Below are 14,716 nucleotides of genomic sequence, written 5' to 3'. Positions count from 1 at the left end.
GAGCCATAACTTGTGTCTTCTGTATGAGAGCAACAATGAGAGCGGAAGTGGCATGGAGACCCCAAAACAGAGAGGACACGTGCGGACAGTGTCAGCCTTGGATGGTCACAGAGAAGAGACTCCGTCTGGAATGCCAGAGGCAGGGAGCACACTCCAGTGCTCTGCTCAAGCCAGTCACATTAGTGCTGTGGACTTCAGTGAAATGATTCTATGAAATGAAAACCAAGCCAAGGAGAATTTAATTTAGCAGCATAGTAGAGAATGCTAATGGGACTGGGGCCAATTTGGACGACTTCCACTTCCACTAAATTTCAGAACAGAACAAGTTTGCTGAAAATAACAAAATGCTGAGAACTTTAGAGCTAGAGGGCCCCTGGGTGCAAGGCAGGGGTAATCACTTGATAGATGAGGCAGCTGTTAAACCCCAAGAGATTAAGTGAGCAGTTTGCCCAGGGAGACACAGCTGGTTAGTGGCTGCACTGTATCTGAGGTCCAGATCTCCCAGTTCTCTATGCAGGGCTCTTTCTGCTCCATTTTATCGATTAGGAGCCATGACTGATAATACACATGCTTGGAGGATATTCCACAGAACCACCTGAATCTGGTTGCAAACGTACCAGTGCACTGAACTGGTCTTTTCAAGGTTCCCTATGGTCCCCATGCTGCCAAGTTCTCTGCATACTTTTCTGACTCAATTTAAACTTCTAATCAGCATACTGCAGTTGAGCACTCCTTGAAGCATCTCTTCTCTTGCTTTCTCCATTGGTTAAGATTCATTGCTGGTGAGAGAAACCCGTGCCAAAAGTGACAAAACTAAACGATAATTGATTCGCTCATGTAATCACTGTCCTGCGGAGGCTGGCTTTAGGCACGGTCTGATGCAGGAGCTCAGATAGAGTTACTAAGACTGCTTTCTTTATATATATTTCTTGGCTCTATTTTCTCCAGATTGGCTCCATTCTCATACATACGCTCCCCTCATAGTGACAAGACGGCTGCCATGAACTCCACTCTTTCATTTAATTATATGCAAATCCAGCAGGAAAAATTATGCCTCAACCAGAAAGTCCTGGGATTAGCAATGATTGGTCCTGTTGTCTTGTCCTAAGCTCAGTGTCCATCCCTGAGCCAACCACTATGGCCAGGGCATGGGATGCACTGATTGGCCCAGGCCTTGGTTAAATGTTCCACCCCTAGGACCTAAGGGAGAATCGGCTTCACCCAAATCACATGTATTAGAGTGAGGAAAGGGTGGTTCCCCTAAAGCATATTTGGGGTCCTGTTACCACAAGAAAGGGACTGAATACTGGACAGCAAAAATAACAAATGCCCAGAGCAATTTCTCTGATACCACACTTTCCTAATATGCATAATACTTCTCTCTTTTCAGTCTCACTCACTGTGTCACCCACTTCAACTTGATCTCTCATGTTGGATATCCCCAGGGCCCAGCTCCAGAGCTTCTAACCTTCCATGACTATACTTGTTCTCAAAGCGATTTCATCAAGTCCATTGTGAAAGGAGAAGATGGACATAGCCCAAGGCACTTTGAGTCAACCTTGGCTCACATGGTAGTTGAGACTGTAGGCCATGGAATTTAATGAGAAACGGTATTTAAATGGGAAATCTTAAGAGGAAGGAAGACTGTTGACACAAGTGTATCTGAGAAAGCAAAGCACTGAGCTACTCCTTATCCTTTGCTCCAAAGATAAGGGATAAGGTTGGAGAATATTTACAAGTAGTTACCATAAAGGCACAAAACATAGAGTGTATTAGCCAGGTGGGTTAAAAGTCTTGTTAAGGTTAGATCTATAAATACTTGCTCTTCTTCTTGTGAAATTGAATTCCTGGCGTGTTTGCTGAGAAGGTAAAGAACTCTCCTGGGATATTTCCCTTCCTTATTATAGAGGTTTATTGTAATCATCTATGGACTACAATCTTTAACCTCGAGGCTATAGTAACTGCAAAGCTTGTTTTACATATTTGTTGTGGAGAATTGCATTTATTCACTGTCTGGTATAGAAATTGTATATATTAGAATATGTCTGGGTAGGAGATTGTTTATGACTTCACTAACTGTCCCATAACTCTATTTCTACATAAATTCATAAACCCAGTTTCTAGCAGGAACTGTTAAGCCCCTTTGTCTTGACTTCCTTGTTATAGGGTTTATATGAGAAAAATATATTTGCGATTCTAGAAGAATAATTTCTAAACAGTATGTAAAGCTTGTTTTCTTCACACCATCTGTGTCTTGATAACTCCCTAATCCATACCCGCAGCTCTGTTCTGTGCCCTGAGCTCCAGACTTGTATATCCAATTGCCCACTTGGAACTACCTGCATAGTTTGCAGATTTCACCAACCTAATGTTGCCAAGAGTGAACTCCTAATATCCTCATTTTTCTCCAACCAAATCTGTCTCTCTGCTCAACATTCTTTATCATTTCAGTAAATGGCACTGTCACAGATCCAGTCGTTCAAGCAAAGATCCCAGAAATCATTCTCCATTCTTCTCTTTACCCTTCTCCCATATCAGTCCATCACCAAGTCTTATCAGATATCCGTCACACCATCCACTACTGCTGATTCACTTCCACCACCCTGGTGTTTGCACTGCCATCTTTTGCCCACTTCAGCTGTACCCCTCACTGGTCTCCATGCCTCCTACCTGCTCCATGCACAGCAGCCAGGGTGATCTGTATGAGGCATAAGTCAGACTCTGTGCCCATCTAAAGGCATCCTGTTGCCTTCCTGTTGTCCTTCAGAATAAACCCCAAATGTCTTCCCATGGACTATAAGGTCCTCTGTGGTCTTATCCCTGCTCCACACTCCAGCCTCGTCTCATCTTCTCTATCCCCTAGTTACGGGGCTGTAGCCACACCAACCACCACCTACCTGCAATGTGTCAGGTGGGTTATGGGTTAGCAACAGGCAATCTCTCTCTCTCACACACACACACACACACACACACACACCCTGATTGGTGGAGTCAAGGCCCAGAAACTTTTCAGAAAAAGGGTGGCCATAGAGGACAGAAGCAGATGCAATCTATTCTGGTTGGGCTTTTTCCTCTTTACTAGTTCCCCCATGGCATGTCCACACAGAACAGGATAGGGGCCTGCTGTTTCTAAGTAAACGGCCAGATTTTTGCTGTACCACAAGTCTTTTATCTTCACATGAAGACTTAGCCTAACCTTCTGTATATGGTGCCCTTAGATTTTCCAGATTTGAACCAAATCCAGCATCAGCAAAACCACATTATCAGTGGAGGAGAGACAATATTCAGTTAAGCCTGAGAAATATGTCTGCCTGTAGCTTTTAAGCATTCTAGAAAACCTGGTTCCCCATAGTCCATTCCTTGACTCTCATTCAGTCTGGATTATTCTCATGCCGAATTTGGTTCCAGGACCCAAATCACAAGTCCATTTCCCTGAAGGCCTATCTGTCCCCTGAACACGTCATGCTCATTCATGCCCCAGAGTCTTTGTTATTCCTGCTCCCAATTGCTTGGAGCACACTTTCCCCAGCTTTCTCTCTGTATGATCGTATTCATCTTATCCTTCAGATCGAAATATGTTCTGAGAGGGCTTTTTACTATCTAAAACAATTTGTGCTGTAATTCCTTCCTATGGATCTTATTTACTTTCCATATTTTAATGAAATCTGTTTATTATTTTGCTTTTTTTTCTGTTAAATATAATTTAATTGAGGTCAGAGACCTTGTCTGTCTTGTTCTTTTTTATATCCTTGGGCCTAACAGCACTTTGCAATTAGTTGGCACTCAACAGATCTTAGCTGAATGATGGAGTGCCCTGTTTAATGTCCCAGAGGGAGGGAGGCAAGTGTGTTGCTCCGTTGAGCGTCATGCTGCCTTTCTTATCCCAGCAGGGTGGACTTTATTGCTGGATTCATACAGACAATTACAGGCTAGCCTCTGAGACAATGGTTGTTGGGTAACCACCATCATGGATGGACACAGGAAGGTAGCTTGAGCCTTCAGCCTCCAAAGTCTTGACTTTTGGTGTGTTGAATTTCTTTATGGCCCCTGCTCTTCAGTCCCTTCTCTAGAAGCCATAGGTGATGAGGTAGAACATTACAATTTCATGCTCTCAGGTCTTGATTCCCTTAATATGAGATGTGTGTTCTTGAGGATAAGTGAGAAGAACCTATTGGGTTGGCCAAAAAGTGCCTTCGGTTTTTTTTTTTAAACTGACTTTTATTTTATATGCAATTGTAACAATTTTTTTTGTGTTCCTCTTTTTTTAACTTTTTTTTTTGTTTCTTAGTGTGTGTATGTGTGTGTTTTTTAAACATCTTTTTTAGAGTATAATTGCTTTACAATGGTGTGTTAGTTTCTGCTTTATAAAAGGGAATCAGCTATACATATACATATGTCCCCATATCTCTTCCCTCTTGCATCTCCCTCCCTCCCACCCTCCCTATCCCACCCCTCTAGGTGGTCACAAAGCACCGAGCTGATCTCCCTGTGCTATGCAGCTGCTTCCCACTAGCTATTTGTTTTATGTTTGGTAGTGTATTTATGCCCATGCCACTCTCTCACTTTGTCCCAGCTTACCCTTCCCCCTCCCCATATCCTCAAGTCCATTCTCCAGTAGGTATGCATCTTTATTCCCGTCTTGCCCCTAAGTTCTTCTGACCATTTCTTCTTTTTTTTTTTATTCCATATATATGTGTTAGCATATGGTATTTGTTTTTCTCTTTCTGACTTACTTTACTCTGTAGGACAGTCTCTAGGTCCATCCACCTCACTACAAATAACTCAGTTTCGTTCCTTTTTATGGCTGAGTAATATTCCATTGTATATATGTACCACCTATTCTTTATCCATTCATCTGTTGATGGACACTTAGGTTGCTTCCATGTCCTGGCTATTGTAAATACAGCTGCAATGAACATTTTCATACATGACTCTTTTTGAATTATGGTTTTCTCAGGGTATATGCCCAGTAGTGGGATTGCTGGGTCATATGGTAGTTCTATTTTCAGTTTTTTAAGGAAACTGCATACTGTTCTCCATAGTGGCTGTATCAATTTACATTCCCACCAACAGTGCAAGAGGGTTCCCTTTTCTCCACACCCTCTCCAGTACTTGTTGTTTGTAGATTTCCTGATGATGCCCATTCTAACTGGTGTGAGGTGATACCTCATTGTAGTTTTGATTTGCATTTCTCTAATGATTAATGATGTTGAGCATTCTTTCATGTGTTTGTTGGCAATCTGTATATCTTCTTGGGAGAAATGTCTATTTAGGTCTTCTGCCCATTTTTGGATTGGGTTGTTTGTTTTTTTGATATTGAGCTGCATGAGTTGCTTGTATGTTTTGGAGATTAATCCTTTGTCAGTTGCTTCATTTGCAAATATTTTCTCACATTCTGAGGGTTGTCTTTTCATCTTGTTTATGGTTTCCTTTGCTGTGCAAAAGCTCTGAAGTTTCATTAGGTCCCATTTGTTTATTTTTATTTCCATTTCTCTAGGAGGTGGGTCAAAAAGGATCTTGCTGTGATTTATGTCATAGAGTGTTCTGCCTATGTTTTCCTCTAAGAGTTTGATGGTGTCTGGCCTTACATGTAGGTCTTTAATCCATTTTGAGTTTATTTTTGTGTATGGTGTTATGAAGTGTTCTAATTTCATTCTTTTACATGTAGCTGTCCAGTTTTCTCAGCACCACTTATTGGAGAGGCTGTCTTTTCTCCACTGTATATTCTTGCCTCCTTTATCAAAGATAAGGTGACCATATGTGTGTGGTTTTATCTCTGGGCTTTCTATCCTGTTCCATTGATCTATATTTCTCTTTTTGTGCCACTACCACACTGTCTTGATTACTGTAGCTGTGTAGTATAGTCTAAAGTCAGGGAGCCTGATTCCTCCAGCTCCGTTTTTCCTTCTCAAGATTGCTTTGGCTATTTGGGGTCTTTTCTGTTTCCATACAAATTGTGAAATTTTTTGTTCTAGTTCTGTGAAAAATGCCAGTGGCAGTTTGATAGGGGTTGCAATGAGTCTGTAGATTGCTTTGGGTCATAGAGTCATTTTCACAATGTTGATTCTTCTAATACAAGAACATGGTATATCTCTCCATCTATCTGTATCATCTTTGATTTCTTTCATCAGTGTCTTATAACTTTCTGCATACAGGTCTTTTGTCTCCTTAGGTAGGTTTATTCCTAGATACTTTATTCTTTTTGTTGCAATGGTAAATGGGAGTGGTTTATTAATTTCACTTTCAGATTTTTCATCATTAGTGTATAGGAATGCCAGAGATTTCTGTGCATTAATTTTGTATCCTGCTACTTTACCAAATTCATTGATTAGCTCTAGTAGTTTTCTGGTAGCATCTTTAGGATTCTCTATGTATAGTATCATGTCGTGTGCAAACAGTGACAGCTTTACTTCTTCTTTTCTGATTTGGATTCCTTTTATTTCCTTTTCTTCTCTGATTGCTGTGGCTAAAACTTCCAAAACTATGTTGAATAAGAGTGGTGAGAGTGGGCAACCTTGTCTTGTTCCTGATCTTAGTGGAAATGGTTTCAGTTTTTCACCATTGAGGGTGATGTTGCCTGTGGGTTTGCCATTTTTGGCCTTTATTATGTTGAGGAAAGTTCCCTCTGTGCCTACTTTCTGCAGGGTTTTTATCATAAATGGGTGTTGAATTTTGTCAAAAGCTTTCTCTGCATCTGTTGAGATGATCATCTGGTTTTTCTCCTTCAATTTGTTAATATGGTGTATCACGTTGATTGATTTGCATATATTGAAGAATCCTTGCATTCCTGGGATAAACCCCACTTGATCACAGTGTATGATCCTTTTAGTGTGCTGTTGGATTCTGTTTGCTAGTATTTTGTTGAGGATTTTTGCATCTATGTTCATCAGTGATATTGGCCTGTAGTTTTCTTTCTTTGTGACACCTTTGTCTGGTTTTGGTATCAAGGTGATGGTGGCCTCGTAAAATGAGTTTGGGAGTGTTCCTCCCTCTGCTATATTTGGAAGAGTTTGAGAAGGATGGGTGTTAGCTCTTCTCTAAATGTTTGATAGAATTTGCCTGTGAAGCCATCTGGTCCTGGGCTCTTGTTTGTTGGAAGATTTTTAATCACAGTTTCAATTTCAGTGCTTGTGATTGGTCTGTTCATATTTTCTCTTTCTTCCTGGTTCAGTCTCAGAAGGTTGTGCATTTCTAAGAATTTGCCCATTTCTTCCAGGTTGTCCATTTTATTGGCATATAGTTGCTTGTAGTAATCTCTCACGATCCCTTGTATTTCTGCAGTGTCAGTTGTTACTTCTCCATTTTCATTTGTAATTCTATTGATTTGAGTCTTCTCCCTTTTTTAAAATTTTGTTTATTTATTTTTTTTGCGGTATGTGGGCCTCTCACTGTTGTGGCCTCTCCTGTTGCGGAGCACAGGCTCCGGACGCGCAGGCTCAGAGGCCATGGCTCTCGGGCCTAGCTGCTCCGCGGCATGTGGGATCTTCCCGGACTGGGGCACGAACCCGTGTCCCCTGCATCAGCAGGCACACTCACAACCACTGTGCCACCAGGGAAGCCTTCTTCTCCTATTTTTTCTTGATAAGTCTGTCTAATGGTTTATCAATTTTGTTTATATTCTCAAAGAACCAGTTTTTAGTTTTATTGATCTCTGCTATTGTTTCCTTCATTTCTTTTTCATTTATTTCTGATCTGATCTTTATGATTTCTTTCCTTCAGCTAACTTTGGGGTTTTTTTGTTCTTCTTTCTCTAATTGCTTTAGGTGTAAGGTTAGGTTGTTTATTTGAGATGTTTCTTGTTTCTTAAGGTAGGCTTGTATAGCTATAAACTTGCCTCTTAGAACTGCTTTTGCTGCATCCCATGGGTTTTGGGTCGTCGTGTTTTCATTGTCATTTGTTTCTAGGTATTTTTTGATTTCCTGTTTGATTTCTTCAGTGATCTCTTGGCTATTAAGTAGTGTGTTGTTTAGCCTCCATGTGTTTGTATTTATTACAGATTTTTTCCTGTAATTGATATCTAGTCTCATAGCATTTTGGTCGGAAAAGATATTTGATACGATTTCAATTTTCTTAAATTTACCAAGGCTTGATTTGTGACCCAAGATATGATCTATCCTGGAGAACACTCCATGAGCACTTGAGAAGAATGTGTATTCTGTTGTTTTTGAATGGAATGTCCTATAAATATCAATTAAGTCCATCTTGTTTAATGTATCATTTAAAGCTTATGTTTCCTTATTTATTTTCACTTTGGATATTCTCTCCATTAGTGAAAGTAGGGTGTTAAAGTCACCTACTATGATTGTGTTACTGTTGATTTCCCCTTTTATGGCTCTTCGTATTTGCCTTATATATTGAGGTGGGCTTATGTTGGGTGCATAAATATTTACAATTGTTATATCTTTTTGGATGGATCCCTTGATCATTATGTAGTGTCCTTTTTTGTCTCTTGTAATAGTCTTTGTTTTAAAGTCTGTTTTGTCTGATATGAGAATTGCTACTCCAGCTTTCTTTTGATTTCCATTTGCATGGAATATCTTTTTCCATCCCCTCACTTTCAGTCTATATGTGTCCCTAGCTCTGAAGTGGGTCTCTTGCAGACAGCGTATATACGAGTCTTGTTTTTGTATCCATCAGCCACTCTGTGTCTTTTGGTTGGAGCATTTAATCCATTTACATTTAAGGTAATTATGGATATGTATGTCCCTGTGACCATTTTCTTAATTGTTTTGGGTTTAGTATTGTAGGTCTTTTCCTTCTGTTGTGTTTCCTGCCTAGAGAAGTTCCTTTAGCATTTGTTGTACAGCTGGTTTTGTGGTGCTGAATTCTGTTAGCTTTTGCTTGTCTGTAAAGATTTTAATTTCTCCATCAAATGTGAATGAGATCCTTGCTGGGTAGAGTAATCTTGGTTGTAGGTTTTTCTCCTTCATCACCTTAAATGTGTCCTGCCACTCCCTTCTGGCTTGCAGAGTTTCTGCTGAAAGATTAGCTGTTAACTTTATGGGGATTCCCTTATGTGTTACTCATTGTTTTTCCCTTGCTGCTTTTAATATTTGTTCTTTGTATTTAATTTTTGATAGTTTGATTAATATGTGTCTTGGCGTGTTTCTCCTTGGATTTATTCTGTATGGGACTCTCTGTGCTTCCTGGCCTTTTTAAACTATTTCCTTTCCCGTATTAGGGAAGTTTTCAACTATATCCTCTTCAAATATTTTCTCAGTCCCTTTCTTTTTCTCTTCTTCTTCTGGGACCCCTATAATTCGAATGTTGGTGACTTTAATGTTGTCCCAGAGGTCTCTGAGACTGTCCTCAATTCTTTTCATTCTTTTTTCTTTATTCTGCTCTGCAGTAGTTATTTCCACTATTTTATCTTCCAGGTCACTTATCCGTTTTTCTGCCTCAGTTATTCTGCTATTGATCCCTTATAGAGAATTTTTAATTTCATTTATTGTGTTGTTCATCATTGCTTGTTTCATCTTTAGTTCTTCTAGGTCCTTGTTAAACGTTTCTTGTATTTTCTCCATTCTATTTCCAAGATTTTGGATCATCTTTACTATCATTACTCTGAATTCTTTTTCAGGTAAAGTGCCTATTTCCTCTTCATTCGTTAGGTCTGGTGGGTTTTTGCCTTGCTCCTTCATCTGCTGTGTGTTTTTCTGTCTTCTCATTTTGCTTATCTTACTGTGTTTGGGGTCTCCTTTTTGCAGTCTGCAGGTTAGTAGTTTCTGTTGTTTTTGGTGTCTGTCCCCAGTGGCTAAGGTTTGTTCAGTGTGTTGTGTAGGCTTCCTGGTTGAGGGGACTAGTCCCTGTGTTCTGGTGGGTGAGGCTGGATGTTGTCTTTCTGGTGGGCAGGTCCACGTCTGGTGGAGTGTTTTGGGATGTCTGTGGCCTTATTATGATTTTAGGCAGCCTCTGTGCTAATGGATGGTGTTGTGTTCCTGTCTTGCTAGTTGTTTGGCATAGGGTGTCCTGCACTCTAGCTTGCTGGTCATTGAGTGGAGCTGGGTTTTGGCATTGAGATGGAGATCCCTGGGACATTTTCACCGTTTGACATTACATGGAGCTGGGAGGTCTCTTGTGGACCAGTGTCCTGAACTTGGCTCTCCCACCTCAGTGGCACACCCCTGATGCCTGGCTGGAGCACCAAGATCCTGTCCTCCACACGGCTCAGAATAAAAGGGAGAAAAAAAAGAAGGAAAGACAGAAGAAGATAAAATAAAATAAAATAAAATAAAGTTTTTAAAATAAAAAATAAAAGATAACTATTAAGAAAAAAAATTTTTAAGTAAAAAACAAACAAAAAAAAGGACAGACAGAGCACTAGGACAAATGGTAAAAGCAAAGTTATACAGACAAAATCACACACAGAAGCATACACATACACACTCACAAAAAGAAAAGGGAAAAAAATATATATCCTTGCTCCCAAAGTCCACCTCCTCTATTTGGGATGATTCATTGTCTATTTAGGTATTCCACAGATGCAGGGTACATCAAGTTGATTGTGGAGCTTTAATCCGCTGCTCCTGAGGCTGCTGGGCGAAGTTTCCCTTTCTCTTCTTTGTTCGCACAGCTCCTGGGGTTCAACTTTGGATTTGGACCCGCCTTTGCGTGTAGGTCACCTGAGGGTGTCTCTTCTTCGCTCAGAAAGGATGGGGTTAAAGGAGCAGCTGATTCGGGGGCTCTGGCTCACTCAGGCCGGGGGAGGGAGGGGCACGGAGTGCCGGGCGGGCCTGCGGCGGCAGAGGCCAGCGTGACGTTGCACGAGCCTGAGGCGCGCCGTCGCCGTGCGTTCTCCCGGGGGAGTTGTCCCTGGATCCCGGGACCGTGGCAGTGGCGGGCTGCACAGGCTCCCTGGAAGTGGGGTGTGGATAGTGACCTGGGCTTGCACACAGGCTTCTTGGTGGCGGCAGCAGCAACCTTAGCGTCTCATGCCCATCTCTGGGGTCCACTCTGTTAGCCGCGGCTCGCGTCCTGTCTCTGGAGCTCTTTTAGGCAGCACTCTTAATCCCCTTTCCTCGCGCACCAGGAAACAAAGAGGGAAGAAAAAGTCTCTTGTCTCTTCGGCAGCTCCAGACTTTTCCCGGACTCCTTCCTGGCTAGCTATGACGCACTAGCCCCCTTCAGGCTGTGTTCACGTTGCCAACCCCAGTCCTCTCCCTGCGCTCCGACCGAAGCCCGAGCCTCAGCTCCCAGCCCCGCCCGCCCTGGCGGGGGAGCAGACAAGCCTCTTGGGCTGGTGAGTGCCGGTCAGCACCGATCCTCTGTGCGGGAATCTCTCCGCTTTGCCTTCCGCACCCCTGTTGCTGCGCTCTCCTCCGCGGCTCTGAAGCTTCCCCTCTGCCACCCGCAGTCTCCGCCCGCAAAGGGGCTTATAGTGTGTGGAAACCTCTCCTTCACGGCTCCCTCCCACTGGTACAGGTCCTGTCCCTATCCTTTTGTCTCTGTTTATTCTTTTTTTCTTTTGCCCTACCCAGGTACGTGGGGAGTTTCTTGCCTTTTGGGAGGTCTGAGGTCTTCTGTCAGCGTTCAGTAGGTGTTCTGCAGGAGTTGTTCCACGTGTAGATGTATTTCTGATGTATCTATGGGGAGAAAGGTGATCTCCGCGTCTTACTCTTCCTCCATCTTGAAGCTCCTACTGTGTTCCTTTGTTGTTTGTTTTGGTGGTCCACACAGGCTGACCTTCAATTCATCGCCTGGTGACATGGTGTACAGATTCCAAGTCTATTTCTTGTAAGATGTTAAGGATCCCAGGGAGCAATCTCATGCACATACTGAGCTTAAGCTTAGGTAGCTGTCTCTCTCTGGAGTTTTTGCTGAGGACGCAGTGGGGTTTGATGCACTGAGATTTGAGGTAGATTTTACAAAAATTTTCACTGTCTTGCCTTGTCCTGCTAGTGTTGGAGGGTCTCCTGCAGAGGTGGGGGTGGCTGTGGCTCACTGTGAGGACAAAGACGCTGGCAGCAGAAGTTCTGGGCAGTACTCCTTGGTGTGAGCCTTCCCAGAGTCTGCCATTAACCCCACCAAAGGGCCTGTAGGCTCCAGTGCTGGGTTGCTTCAGGCCAAACAACCTCAGTTTTTAAGTAAAAATAAAAGACACATTTTTCATTTTCACCAAGAACTTCATTGAACAACGTATTCTCCCTTTTTTCCACTACCTTCTGCCATTTTTCAGGCAACTTCATAATTCCATCTTCCCAAAACTTTTTATCTTTTTGACCAAAGAACTGTTCCAGGTGCCTTTTACAGTCTTCCAGGGAATTGAAATTTTTTCCATTAAGAGAATTTTGTAAAGATCAAAATAAATGGAAATCTGAAGGTGCAATGTCTGGTGAATATGGTGGATGAATGAGAACTTCCCAGCCAAGCTGTAACAGTTTTTGCCTGGTCATCAAAGAAACATGTGGTCTTGCGTTATCCTGATGGAAGATTATGCGTTTTCTGTTGACTAATTCTGGATGCTTTTCATCGAGAATTAGTTGCTTTCAGTTGGTCTAACTGGGAGCAGTACTTGTTGGAATTAATCGTTTGGTTTTCTGGAAGGAACTCATAATAGAGGACTCCCTTCCAATCCCACCATATACACAACATTACCTTCTTTGGATGAAGACCGGCCTTTGTTGTGGTTGGTGGTGGTTCATTTCACTTGCCCCATGGTCTCTTTCATTCCACATTATTGTACAGTATCCACTTTTCATCACCCATCTCAATTTGTTTTAAAAATGGAATTTTTCATTATGTTTAAGTAGAGAATCGAATGCGGAAATATAGTCAAGAAGGTATTTTTCGCTTAACTTATGTGGAACCCAAACATCAAAGCAGTTAACATAACCAAGCTGGTGCAAATGATTTTCAGCGCTTGATTTGGATATTTTGAGTATGCTGGCTATCTCCTGCGTGGTATAACGACCGTTCTCAACAATGTCTCGATTTCATTGCTATCAACTTCAACTGGTCTACCCATCCAGTGAGAAATCTCCAGCATGAGACTTCACAGACCACTTTTGACACGTTTGATCAGTCACAGCACCTTCTCCGTACACTGCACAAATCCTTTTTTGAGTTTCAGTTGCATTTTTACCTTTCTTGAAATAATAAAGCATAATATGCTGAAAAGTTTGCTTTTTTTCTTCCATCCTCAATATTAAATTGGCTACACAAAAATTCAATTTTGATCTTTTTTTAAATGCACGCTGATATGACAGCTGTCACATACAATCTAACAAAATTATTTTAAATGAAGTTAAAGATAACCAAGTGCTACTAGAGCCATCTTACAGAAAAAACAGAATGAACCTTTTGGCTAATCCAATATTAATGATTCCATAGCCAACTTTTCACTCTGCTCTTGGAAAAGAAGTTCTGTACAATGTGAAAGTGAATAGATAAAAGAAAAAAAGAAGAATGAATTATGACTTGTCTTCATCTTCAAAAATAATGTATTAGGTTGGTCTCTCTACTCACATTTTTTAAAAAAAATAATTTTATTTATTTATTTATTGGCTGCATTGGGTTTTCGTTACTGTGCATGGGCTTTCTCTAGTTGCCGAGAGCGGGGGCTAATCTTTGTTGTGGTGGCTTCTCATTGTGGTGGCTTCTCTTGTTGCAGGCTTCAGTAGTTGCAGCACGCAGGCTCAGTAGTTGTACTCACAATTTTATATGAGTTGTTTTGTGATGACTGACCAATAATTTTTGTGGTTTTTGCTGTTTGTTGGTAACTGTATCAGTCAGCTTTTATTAGGTTATGCTGCAATAACAAAGAACCCTAAACTCTTAATGGCTTAAAACAGTAAAGGTTTGTTTCTCATTCCCAATGTTCTGGTGTGAGTGAGGGTCAGCTCTTTTCCATTCTCTTCTTCATCTTAGGATCCAGGCTGAGGGAATGGTCCCTGTCTGGGACATGTTTGCCTTATAGCAGAGGGAAAAAAGAGAGAGGAAATATGCAATGCCTTTTAAAGCTTCTGCTTAGAAAGGCATGCTTCACTTCTGCTTGCATGTCATTGGGACAGTTTAATTCTCTCATAGGGAGGCAGAGCAAATGATTGAGAATGTTAATATAATATTCCACAGGAAGTTTCTAATGATCTAAAAGTACTGCTGCTGAAAAGTTTTGGCAACTTCTAATGAATGAAAATTTAATAAAGAATGAATATTTTAAATTGTCATGATATATCAGCAGTATGTGCAAGCCACATAATGCAGGAGAAAGAGCATGATATGGAGAATTTGGAGTCTTTGTATGCCGATAGTTTATTGAGTGAGCCTGGGCAAGACATTTAGTATCACTGGGTTCCCATTTCTGCAAAACAAGGGGTTTAAATTAGAGGATCTCCAAGTTCATTGTAATAAAAACATCTATGTTCCTCTGATTTCAGGTACATGCTGTGTGGTGTGTCTGGGTGACAGTAGTGGTAGTATTGAGGGCATGTCTCCAAGTTCATTGTAATAAAAATATCTATGTTCCTCTGATTCCAGGTACATGCTGTGTGGTGTGTCTGGGTGACAGTAGTGGTAGTATTGAGGGCACGTCTCCAAGTTTATTGTAATAAAAAACATCTATGTTCCTCTGATTCCAGGTACATGCTGTGTGGTGTGTCTGGGTAACAGTAGTGGTAGTATTGAGGGCGTGATTTGTGGGGCCTCTTTGGGCTGTTAGAAAGCATTGCTCTGCACTTTGTAGGCAGGTGGGGAGATGTAAGGCTTTCACCCTTAGCCA

The sequence above is a fragment of the Delphinapterus leucas genome, chromosome 4 (assembly GCF_059928025.1).
Source record: "Delphinapterus leucas isolate spDelLeu-1000000601 "Yukka" chromosome 4, BTC_Dleu_Yukka2, whole genome shotgun sequence".
Lineage (NCBI taxonomy): Eukaryota > Metazoa > Chordata > Mammalia > Artiodactyla > Monodontidae > Delphinapterus > Delphinapterus leucas.
Note: the sequence above shows the minus strand (reverse complement) of the source record.